At 38.5% G+C, this 13061-nt stretch overlaps 1 pseudogene; it reads left to right on the forward strand.

Annotated features, from left to right (window-relative positions):
- The first annotated feature begins 484 nt into the window (after positions 1 to 484).
- LOC123231626 lies at positions 485 to 2236 on the forward strand (annotated as a pseudogene).
- The last annotated feature ends 10825 nt before the right edge of the window (positions 2237 to 13061 follow it).

The raw sequence follows: 13061 nt of genomic DNA on the forward strand, positions 1-13061 counted from the left end.
AGTCATGGGACTATGTACCAGGAATATAAAGACAAAAATGAAAAGTCCCTGGCTTCAAGGAGATTGCATTCCATTGGTGGGGAAAAGACACCAACAGAGGTAAGTAAATATAAATTATGTTCAGAGTAATTTATTGGAGTGGAGGAAGGGAGATCAGAAAAAGTCTCATGTTGGGAGTGGCTCATGAGTTGTTCCTAAAAGAAACTAGGGATTCTACAAAGTAGAGTTGAGGAGAATGTTTCAGGCAGGGGAGCCTGCTGCCAAGGCAAAGGCATGGGAATGGTAAATAGAATGTTGTATGTGAGGAATAGCAAATAGGTTAAGGTTAACTAGAATATAGTATATGCAAGAGAAAGTAAATGTGCATTTAAGCCTGGGAAAGTAGGCTGTTGTCAGAATCTGAAGGGCTTCGCCTTTCAAAGGAATTTGTATTTTTTCTAGAAGTCCGAGAAAGCTACTGGGGCTTCTTAAGCAATACACTGATATGATCAAATTTATACTATAGAAATACCAGTCTGGTAGCTATGTGGAAGATGGATTGGAAAGAGGAGTAACTGAAGGAAGGCAGACCAATTAGGAGGCTACTGTGATAATCCAAGTGAGAAGTGATCAGGGTCTAAATCAGTGGTTCCCAAACTTTTTTCCTACTGCCCCCTTTCCAGAAAAAATATTACTTAGCCCCCTGGAAATTAATTTTTTTTAATTTTAATAGCAATTAATAAGAAAGATAAATGCACATCTGTGGCCATCACTGCTCTCCTGGATCACTGCAGCACCCACCAGGGGGCAGTAGCACCCACTTTGGGAATCATTGGTCTAAATGAATGAGGGTAGTAGTTGCATGAGTAGACTGAAATGGACAGATTCCAGAGCTGCAGTGGAGATAGAATCAATAAAGATTTAAAACTAATGGGATAGTGGGGCAGCTATGCGGTTCGGTGATAGAGAGTCAAGCCTAAAGATGGGAAGTCCTGGGTTCAAATTTGACCTTAGACACTTCCTAGCTGTGTGATCCTGGGCAAGTCACTTAACCCTAATTGCCTAACCCTTACCACTTTTCTGCCTTGTAACTGATACTTAGTATTGATTCTAAGACAGAAAGTAAGGGTTTAAGAAAAACTGATGGGATGGAGAGCAGCCCAAAGGTGCTGCTTTGGAAATCACCCAGACTCCTCAGGACCCTGAAGATTAGGGAGTCTGGGTTGGGGAATCAACCCCAAAGGATCACTGTGATCTAATTCACCCTAATACAGACTGGGCAGGCAAGATCCACCTGGCTAAATGGTTCGTGCATTTTGCTGATGATGAGAAGCAAAAGCTGATTAAGGAAGTCCCCCTTTTGTCACTTTCTTAGATGCCACCAAGTTTGTGGAGTTCTGCAATTTCAAATTCATTTATTGCTATTATGCCAGTCTCTACTACTACTACATTTGTTTAGATGTCAGTGACAACTTGGTCTACCTAGAGGCCACCCACAACTTAACGAAAGCTTTAAATTAATATTTCTACAATGTCTATGAATTAGACTTTCTCTTTAACTTCTACAAGTTTCTAACAGTGGTGGATGAGATATTCCTTGCTCTAAAGGTCTGAAAGACAAGCCAGATGAAGATGTTTTGATGCTGCTACCCCTGGAGTGAGGGAGCTCAGGTGGTGCCCAACTCTGGACATTTGCTGCCACTCCCACCCCCCCTTTACTACTCTCCTCCCAACCTCCCCATAGGTGCTCTGATTTTTCCATCTGAGACAGTGGGATCACATCCTGACTGGAATCAAGAATCAGGTGATTCTTCTGTGAGTAGTGTCATACACCTTATAAAAAACCCTGTCATGGCAGTGATGCTATGAGCATGTGAGCAAGTCTGTATGTATGTGCATATATGTGTATATGCATGTTTGTGCTTGAGTGTATGTACATAGGTACCTACCTGAAGCTCTCAATAAAGTTGTGGTCTTAGCTTGAAAAAATAAAAATAATTAGATATGGGTGGGGAGGGAGAGGGAAAATTTGAGAATAATTCTGAAGCTGTGAACCTGAATATCTATTCTTTTTATTTATTTTTAACACCCATTAAAAAGTTTTTGTTTCAAATTTTCTCCTTCCTCTGACCTCTCCCCAATCCAATGAGAAAGCAAGCATTATGATATTAACTATACATATAAAGTAATACATAACATTTCTATATTAGCTTTGTTGCCAAAAAAAAGTATGAAAAATAGAATGAAAAAAATGCTTCAATCTGCACTCAGAGTTTATCAGTTCTTTCTGGAGGTGAATAGCATTTTTCAAGATGGGTCTTTTGGAATTTTCTTGGATCGTTGACTTGATCACAGCAACTAATTCAGAGTTAATCATCACTATAATGTTTTCTGTTACTGTGAATAATATTCTACTGGTTCTACTCATTTCACTTTGCATCCGTTCATTCTAAATCTTCTCAGGTTTTTCTTTTTTTTTTAATTTAAAAATTTTTTTAAATATTTTTCCATGGTTACATGATTCATGATCAAACCGTCCCCCTCCCCCACCCCTCCCCGCCCCTTCCCAAAGCTGACAAATAGTTTCACTGGGTTACACATGTATCATTGTTCAAAACCCGTTTCCATCAAAACCCTAATCATATCCCCTTCAAACTATATGATCAATCACATATTTTTCTTCTGTATTTCTGCTCCCACAGTTCTTTCTCTGGATGTGGATAGCATCCTTTCTCATAAGTTCTTTTGGATTATCCTAGGTCATTGCATTGCTGCCAGTAGAAAAGTCTATTATATTCGATTGTGCCATAATATATCAGTCTCTGTGTACAATGTTCTTCTGGTTCTGCTCTTTTCACTCTGCATCAATTCCTGGAGGTCATTCCAGTTCACATGGAATTCCTCCAGTTCATTATTTTTTAGCACAATAATATTCCATCACCATCAGATACCACAATTTATTCAGCCATTCCCCAATTGATGGACACCCCCTCATTTTCCAATTTTTTGCCACCACAAGGAACGTGGCTATAAATATTTTTCTACAAGTCTTTTTCCCTATTATCTCTTTGGAGTACAAACCTAACAGTGGTATGACTGGATGAAAGGGTAGGCACTCTTTTAAAGCCCTATAAGCATAGCTCCAAATTGTTCTACAGACCAGGTGAACTTGAATGTCTGGAAGAATTATAAGTAATCTTAGCAGAAATAATGTAAGTTAGGAAAAGGGAATGTTTTGGGTGAAGATAATGATTTCTGTATTGAATATGCTTAAAATGCCTAGGAGACATTTAGTTGGAAATGCCCATTAGGTAGTTGGTGACGCAGGACTGGACCCTGGAAAGAGACTGGGGATAGATATCTGGGAGTCATCTGCATTGAGGTGATTACTGAACCCATGGAAGCTAATGAGATCCTTGAAAGATTTTTTTTTATTTTAAAATTTTTAATTGTCATGCAAAATATCACTTCCATATTGGTCATTGTTATAAGAGTACACTCATGCATAACCAAAACCCCAATATAAGACCAAAGATACACTAATGTGAAAGATGAATTCAACAGTTCTTTCTCCAGTGTTGGATAGCATTCCCCATCATAAATCTTTCAGAAATGTCCCAGATTCTTGCATTGGTGAGAGTAGCCAAATTTTCACAGATAATCATCATCCAATATTGCTGTTATTGTGTACAATGATTTCTCAGTTCTGCTTATTTTGCTCTGCATCACTTCCTGAAGATCTTTCTAGCTTTTTGTGAAATTATCTTGCTTATCATTTCTTATAGCACAATAGTATCCCATCACCATCATATACCATAATTTGTTCAGCCATTCCCCAAGTGATGAACATTTCCTCAATTTCCAATTCTTTGCCACCACAAAAAGAGCTGCTATAAATATTTATAAACAACTAGGTCCTTTTGCCTTTTTAATAATCTCTTTGGGATACAGACCCAGTAGTGGTATTAATGGATCAAAGGATATACACAGTTTTATAGGCCTTTGGTTATAGTTCCAAATTGCCCTCCAGAATGGTTGGATCAGTTCACAACTCCACCAACAATGCATTAGTGTCCCAATTTTACCATATCCCCTCCAACATTTACCACTTTCCTTTACTCCCACGTTGGTCAATCTGATAGATGTGAGGTGATACGATACCTCAGTGTTGTTTTAATTTGCATTTCTCTGATCAAGAGTGAATTTGAATATTTTTTCATATGATTATTGATGGCTTTGATTTTTTCATCTGAAAATTGCTTGTTCACATCCTTTGACCACTTGTCAATTGGGGAATGGCTTGTATTCTTATAAATTTGACTTAGTTCTTTATAAATTTGAGAAATTAGACCTTTATCAGAAATATTTGTTATAAAAATTTCCCCCCAGTTTGTTGTTTCCCTTCTAATCTTGTTTAGATTTGAAAAAATATAAAGTCTGATCATCCACGATGAAATATTTTACCCACCTCGTGACCAGAAGTAAAAGACTTAAGGTGTCAAAAGGCATATATTTTTAGACAGTAGAGAAAAAGAGAGAGAGCATTAGTAACCTTTGACAGAGTAGTTTCAGTGACTGAATAAAAGACAGCTGCCTGAAAGCAAGAGGCTGAGAAGTAGAAGGGAAAGTAGAGGCAGCAAGCTTTTTCTAGGGGTCTGGCTGATACAGAAAGGGTAGATAGAGGATAATAGTTTGAATGGATGGCAGGGTCAAGTGAAGGCTTTTTAAGGTGGTGAGAAAGGGGCATTTTTAGAGGTAGCCGAAAAGGAGCCAGTAGATAGGAACTAGTTGTACCACATCTCCCCAGAGTATAGGACAAGAGGAAATGGAAACAAGGTTATTCATAAAGAATTTCCTGGCAATGGGTATTGTTGGAAGATGGAATGGGCTACTGAGGGAGATTATGCAGTCCTAAAAAGGCATTACTGTGTAGTAGAAAGACTGCTGGATTTGAGATCAAGAAATCTGTCTTCCCATCCCAACTCTGCAATTTATTACCTGTATGACCTTGAGCAAGTCCTTTCAACTTTTTGGGCCTTACATTTCTCATCTCTAAAATGAAGGAATTAGATGAGGTAAACTCTAAGTCTGTCCCTTAAAATAAATCCCAAGATCTTAAAAAAAAACCTTTTATAATTTAGATAAACTATTGCATAAATATAAGAGAATGTATTTTTTAAGTTATCAAGGTTCCTTCCAATCTAGGATTCTGCTTGCAAAGATACACTGTATTTTTAAGATTTATTTTTTGGGGGAAAAATTTTATTCTGATGTTTATTGACACTTCATAACTCTAAGTTGGATGCATTCACAACATCAAAAAGCTGGTTGTTTCATTGAACCCTTTGCCTGGAAATCGTACCTATTGCTGCCAGAAATCAGTGATGCTTCAATTATAGTCTTGTTATCAGAGTCATTTTACAGATGAAGAGACTGAGAGCAGTCACTATTTGAGTATCTCTGGTTTCTCCTCTGCTGGGAGCCACATGCTACTTGTCTACATGACTCTAAAAACAGCACAAGATGGGTTTCTTCAGTGACAGCCCAGGGAATACACAGAACACAGCCTTTCCCAGTCCTCTTGCTTGGAGGGATGCCATTGGAGGTCACAGAAAGCTAGAAGGGAGAAAGCCCAGAATTTCCAAGGACCATCAGGACTATGTTGGCATGTTTATAGAGAGCCTCTTTCCACCTCTTTCACATCCAATCACACTCAACTGCTCCCTGCTGTTCTGAAATGCCATAGGTCAGGCTACATAGCTCTAGGGGCATATCACTGATGCCATCTCTTCTCAAGTAGTCTCTGGTTAATTATCTGCCCTCAGCTGATGAATAGCACTTGATGCTTTACAGAAACTGTTCCTACATATAGCTCACTGCCTAATGCTTGCCATATTAGAGATGGAATGCTGTCCCTTTTTGTCAAGGATGCTTAGGTTCTGAGTAAAGAAAGACTATAACTCTTATTTAAATACCATTTTATTTCATTTATTTTAAAATTTATTTATTTGTTTGTTTGTTACATTGAAGTTTCCAGGCATCTCCTTTCTTCCCCTCTCCTCATATCAGAGAAGGCATCATTTGGCAACAGCTATATATATAAAACTTTGTCATGGATGTTCCCGTTTATCACTTATTTCTTTGGAGGTAGATGTTCACAGTTATTCTTCAAACATTATTTCTGTTACTATATGTAATGTTCTCTTGGTTCTTCTCATTTCACTATTCATAATTTCATGTTTTATGGGTTTAAAAAATTAACCTGCTTGTCCTTTCTTACTGCACAGTAATACTGCATCACATTAGAAATTGTTGGGCATTCCTTCAGTTTCCAGTTCTTTGTCACCACAAAGACAGCTACTATAAATATCTTAGAACATATAGGTTCTTTCCCTTTTTCCCTAATCACTTTAGGAAACAGACCTATTAGTGCTATTGTTTGAACTATAATTTTTAAAAAATAAAAAATTCACTTTTATTTTAAAATATATTAAGCTTGAAAGATGGCTAAACTTAGGAGGAGAACAAATTTATAAAGTAAACTTTAAAGAAAATAAATACCAATGTATAATTTGGTACCTTTCTCTCTAACCTTAACCATTATCAATTTTTGTTTATTTTAATAGAATTTTGTCTTGCCATGACTACAACACTTCCTCATCACTCCTCCTGCATCATTCCTTTCTTCCTTCCTTCATCCTTTCATCCTTCCTTCCTTTCCTCCTTTCATTCTTCTTTCCTTCCCTCCTTTCCTTCCTTCCTTCCATCCTTTCATCCTTCCTTCCTTCCTTCCTTCCTTCCTTCCTCATCAAAAGTAGGTCAGTTCCTTCCTTGGCTAATAAATAAAAATCAGAAAATTTAAATCATAACTAGTTAAGTACCTGTGGCTTTGTATATGCTGCCAACATCTCTTAAAGGCTTCTGATTTTTGTATTAGAAATATGTAAATATATACATATTATATATGTACATGTATTCTATTGGAGTAGCATCTTATTATACATATATGTGTGATCCATCCATCCATATATGTGTTTCACAGATATGTATATATATATATGTAAACTCAATCAATGTAAACTCTCTCTCTCTACATATATATATATATATATATAAAAATTCAATTCTACTCTAGTCATGAGGGCATCTAGGTGGCACAGTGGATAGAATGCCAAGCCTGGAAGTCAGGAAGACTCATCTTCTTTAATTCAAATTTGTCCTCAAACACTTATTAGCTGTATGACCCTATTCCTTGTTTTTTTTGTTTTTTGTTTTTTTTTTTTTGTCTGTCCATACAGGTGGTCTATGGTAAAGCTTGGGTTCGAACTTAGGTCCTCTGATTCCAAACCCAACAGGTATTTGATTAATTGAAATATCATGATTATATTCCCTCAGTCATTTTTCACCAGCTTCAGGTCACACATTTGGCTTATATATGGCTGCTTTCTGAAATTGATCATAATTATGAATATAATCTTTTTTAAAATTCTAAATAGAATTTAACAAGGTTTTAGATAGGCATATAAGTAGTTTGCTTTGTACGTAAGAGATACTTTGGTTATTGTTTTCATCATTTCAGACAAATAAATTCTTTCCACATGATTCAATTTATAAGCAGAGCCACTTGATTCTAGAGCTCAAATCTCATAAAAGTGTGAATAACAGAGATTTCCAAGTCTTAGGCAATGACCAATTTACTTTAAGTAGAGAACAATGCAGGGAGCACTAGGCTGGTTCTGGGAAGGCTACTAGTGTAGCACTGATCATGTCACCATACCTCTCAAAGTCTTGTTTTCCTTATATTTAAAATGTGGGAATTCGACTAGATGACTTCTAAGTGCTCTTCCAACTCTAAAATTCCATGAACATCATGATGAATATGATATATAATCTGTGGAATCCCTTCTACATCTGAAATGCTATCAGCCTGTGATTGAAACATATTTAAATATTATTCAAATGTATGCAATGTAGCTGTACTATAGAGATTTTTACAATGACAGAATTTAGCTAATCACTCCAGAGCTTGACTTTTTCTTTAACCACAAATAGTCTTTTTCTTTTTTTTCTTGGTTTCATTTTACTGTTGTTGTTGTTCAGTCATTTCAGTCCTGTCCAACTCTTCATGACCCCTTTTGGGGTTTTCTTGGCAAAGGTACTGGAGTGGTTTGCCATTTCTTTCTTTAGCTCATTTTATTTATTTTTTATTTTTTAAACCCTTACCTTCCACTTTGGAATCAATACTGTGTATTGGTTCCAAGGCAGAAGAGTGGTAAGGGCTAGGCAATGGGGGTTAAGTGACTTGCCCAAGATCACTTTAGCTCAATTTAGAGATGAAGAAACTGAGACAAACAGGGTTAACTTGCCCAGAGTCACACAGCTAGTAAGCATCTGAGGGCCAGATCTGAACTCAGGTCTCCTTGATTCTAATGTCCATCTCTCTATCCACCATGCCATCTTTGATCTTTACTACCAAAGTTTATAGCTTTTTTCTTATACCTAGAATAAAACTGAGACTGCCTACTCTTGTTTTGTGATTCATAAATTCACAACTTCCATTTTATCACTGGTTGACATAGAGATTTCTCTGGCCTCTGTAGTGCTATGTCAACCGGTTGGTTTTTGATATCATCTTTGGAATATATTTTACTCACTGTCAGTGAAGTAATGTGTCATCCATGTCTGACTTTGCATTAACCTTTGATCTAGGCAAGCTCTTCATCATCTGCTTCTCGCTGTGGCCTCTGGATCTTTTTACATACGTCAAATAAAGAACAGTTCTGGATAGCAGGCCCTTATCTTTTTTTTACCCTAATCAGCTAAATTTCCCCTCATGGGACACATCTCACATTTTAGAAGCCAGTCTGATCCATCTGTCGGATCCGTATGGCTCAAGCTGACAATGCTTCAGCATCGTTGGGTGTGTTTTTAGTGTTTTGTAGTTGTTTTTGTTTTTCATACAAATAGTTCCATTTGTTGGAAATTGAGTACCACCTACACCAAATCTGAATGCATCTCTCCACTACACTGTTCAGATGCTGTGATGATTACTTCTGAACCCAGTTCTTTGTCTCAAAGATCAGAGGAGTACAGAGTGGCACAAACTTTTAGGCTTTTCTTATCCTTTGGAGTTGCTGCTGGGGGAGTAGCTTGCCCTGAGCTCAAGACCAATCAGCATCTACCCCCCAACCTCAATCCAACATTCTCCTGCAAATTTTGAGGTTTACCTCTAAGGCCTCACAAATCAGGCCATTATTAGGTAAGGGGAGAGATTCTAGAAATGTATATGATCAGCTAAAGCAATAAGATCTGACATCTAAATAATTCACATTTATATAGAACTCAAATTCCACAGATCCACAAATTTTCATTAAACACCCACCTCATGCAAGGTAGTGTCCTAAGCACTACAGTAAGGGTAGATAATTTATGCTGATGTGGCTCTTTTCTTGATAGTAAACCCACGAACCAGATACTCTACATGTGCCTTTCATGGGTTTGTCTTTGGACCTCTTCTCTTCTCCCTCTATGCTGTCTCACTTGGTGATCTCATCGGCTCTCATTGACTCAGTTATCATCTCTCTATTTCGGTTATCATCTCTATTTCAAATATCACCTCTCTTATAATTCTTAGATCTATTCAGCCCAGATCTCTCTCCTGACCTTTAATCTTGCATCACTTGCTCCCTACTGAATATGTTAAACTGGATGTCTTATAGACATCTTAAACTCGACATGTCCAAAACTGAATTCACCCATCCCCAACCATCTTCTCTTCCAGACTTCCCATTATTGTCATGGGAACCACCATTCTGCCAGGCAGCCACCCAGGCTCAAAACTTCACTGTCATCTTTGACTTCTCTCCTTTCATATATCCAATCTGTTGCCGAGACTTGTCATTTCTACCTTCACAGCATCTCTTGAAAATAGCCACTTCCTTCCTTTGACACTGCCACCATCCTAGTGACAGAGTCATTTTACTTTACACCTAGATTGTGGCAATAAGATGGAAGCAGGCATTTATCAAGCATTGTGCTAAGTTCTTTACAAATATTCTCATTTGATTCTCACAACAGTCCCCATAATAGTAGGTGTTATTATCACTATATTACAATTGAGGAAAGTGAAACAGAGAGGGGTTAAGTGACTTGCCCAGGGTCACATAGTTGTAAGCATCTGAAGCTGGATTTGAACTCAGGACTTCTTGACTCCTGGCTGGGCACTCTCTCCACTGAGCCACCGAGGCAGCTTGCTAATTGGTCTCCTTACTTCAAGTCTCTCTCCACTCTATTATTCCATCCTCCACTCAGCCATCAAAATAATTTTCCTTAATCTCAGTTCTGACCATCTCATCCATTATTCAATAAATTCCAGTGGCTCCCTACTATCTCCAGGACTCTATATAAAATCCTCCATGTGACTTTGAAAGTCCTTCATAACCTGGTCCCTTCCCACCTTCCCAGTCTTCTCCCACCTTAATTCTGGTTCCTCACACATCTCCAGACTCTGAGAATTTTCCCTGACTGTGCCCCAACACTGAAATTCTCTCCCTCTTCATCTCTTGCACTTCTTTTAAGAAGCCTATACTTCTAGGATTCCATTTGCAATCTCTATCTTGCATGCATGAAGTTGCTTGCATCTTGTCTGCCCCAGGGATTATTTTTTGTCTTTCTTTGTATCTCTAGCACATAGCATAGTGCCTGTATGTATCCGATAAGTGTCTGTTGATCCTGATGATGACAACGTAGCACATGTATTTTGCAACTAAGGAAACAGAAGCCTCAGAGAGGGTTATTAACTTGCCTGTGACTGTAGCCAGGGAAAATGCCCAGTCTGGAGATGGAATTCAAACTCAGGGATTCTGCTGCCAGGTCCCTCTGTCTGGGACATCACAGTGACCTTTAAGGTTTACAAAGTGCCTTTTTCTGAATGCCCCATCAATGTTCTGAGACCAAGACTCGTGATTCTAACAGGGTGATTTTATACGTATAACTCTGAGATGGTTTAGGTTTTCACAGACTGAGAAGCTTAATAAAGTAAGATGATGTCTTTGAAGGAAGAAGTACTATATGAATGTCAGGCACTGTTAAAAGCAAATGATTGAGTCTATTTACTGATGATTCTATAAGCAGGGATGTTTTGAATAAAGTGGGTATAGAACTATGAGCAAAATAATCAAATAATTTATGTGCATATTTTTTTAGACCACTGGGATCATAAACAGCTAGAAAATGCAAGAGTCTTTCTCCCTGACTTCCCTCCATCCCTCTGCTACCCAACATCCTCGGTAATTGCATAATCCAATAGTAGTGAAAATCATATTTTTCAAGGGCTTAGACCAAAAATCACTCTGCAAACAATTTATAAGCCCTTACTTTCTGTCTTAATCATAACTCTAAAACACAAGGAAAGGGCTAAGCAAACAGGCTTAAGTGACTTGCCCACAGACTCAGAGGTAAGAAATGCCTAAGGCTAAATTTGAACCCAGGTCCTCTAACTCTAGGCCTGGCCCTTTATCTTCCACCTAGCTGCCCTCAAACCATTTTTAAAAAAAAAAAAAACCTTGCTTTCCATCTTAGAATCAACACTGTGTAGTGGTAAGGGCTAGGCAATGGGGGTCAAGTGACTTGCCCAGGGTCACACAGCTAAGACGTGTCTGAGACCACATTTAAACCCAAGACCTCCTGACTTTAGACCTGACTCTCTATCCACTGAGCTACCCAGCTGCCCCCACCATTTTTTTTTAATAACCCTTATCTTCCATCTTAGAATCAATGCTGTATAGTGGCTCTAAGGCAGAAAAGTAGTAAGGGCTAGACCAGTGATATTGAACCTTTTTGAGACTGAGTGCCCATACTGCAACTCTCCCACTGCATGTGAGCCCCCCTGCCTTATCCTAGACAGAAGAAGGAGGAAGTGCTGGTCAGAGGGGTAGGGGATGTAAGAAATGCCCTCCAGAATGGTGGAGAGGGAGAAGGGAGCAGCTCCTCCAGCTTCTGTGCTGTAGGTTCGACAACATGGAGCTAGGCAATGGGGTTATGTGACTTGCCCAGGGTCACACAGCTAGGAAGTGTCTGAGAACCTAGAGCCTCCTGTCTCTGGGGCTGGCTCTCTATCTACTGAGCCCATCATTTTTTTAAAAAACAGAAAAAGAGCTTTTTTAGTTTTCACAAAAAAATGTTAAAAGGCTTCCATAACAAATGCCCTGTCACTAAAGTCCATGGAACTGAGGAATAAAACAAATTCAAAACTTAGAGGACGACTTTCTGCTTTCTTGACAACTCTCCAATGTGGACTATACCGATGTTTAATCAGTTTTCTGTCCCTGGGCATGCTAGGCTTCCAAAGTTTGGGGGTTTGCCTAATGGAGTTGATGATTTGTTAAAGCCCCAGCTCTAGACCTCAGGCCAAGAAGCTTTGTTATAAGGGAAACCCTGGTGGTTCTGCTAGCACTCATTTTTCAGGAGCTATCATTCATCCTGCCTAGCAAAGTCCACCAAAGGATTAGTTATAAAAATGAAAATCAGCCTGTTAAAGTAGGCACTCGAAAGATTTTAATGGGCTTTCTTTCCATTTAATGTAAGAGGTCAGGCCTGGGCAAAGCCCAGAAAGGAATGAGGTCATGAACCCCTCTGCTCTGAATTCTCATTTATTCTAATGGTCCCCATGTTTGAGAGAATTAATTATCAGACTGTCAAGAGCAGAGCTGTGGAAAGTTCCTGAAACCAGACAGATGGGAGGGGGGCTTGGTGGCACATGTGGTCCTCTCTACCCTAGCAACAAAAATTTGGTGGAAGAAAAAACTTCCATGGCTATTGGAGACACAGTGCCTATAATTTTCCTTTGTACTGAAACCCAAAAACTGAGTCTGTATCCATGAGGCCACAAGCTAGGCATTAATACTTGCTCGGAGAAGGTTATAACTGCACATCACTTAGATGAGGAAGGATCTAGAATGGTTCCTTTGAGAAACATGTTGAGGCAGCTTGAAAATTGTTAGAGTGTTGCAGATGCAGAAATGTGTTCAGAAGGCCTATTTGCAGGACAAAGGATTAATTAATTTTAAAAAAGTGTTTCTTTT

This window comes from Gracilinanus agilis, chromosome 1 (assembly GCF_016433145.1).
Source record: "Gracilinanus agilis isolate LMUSP501 chromosome 1, AgileGrace, whole genome shotgun sequence".
NCBI lineage: Eukaryota > Metazoa > Chordata > Mammalia > Didelphimorphia > Didelphidae > Gracilinanus > Gracilinanus agilis.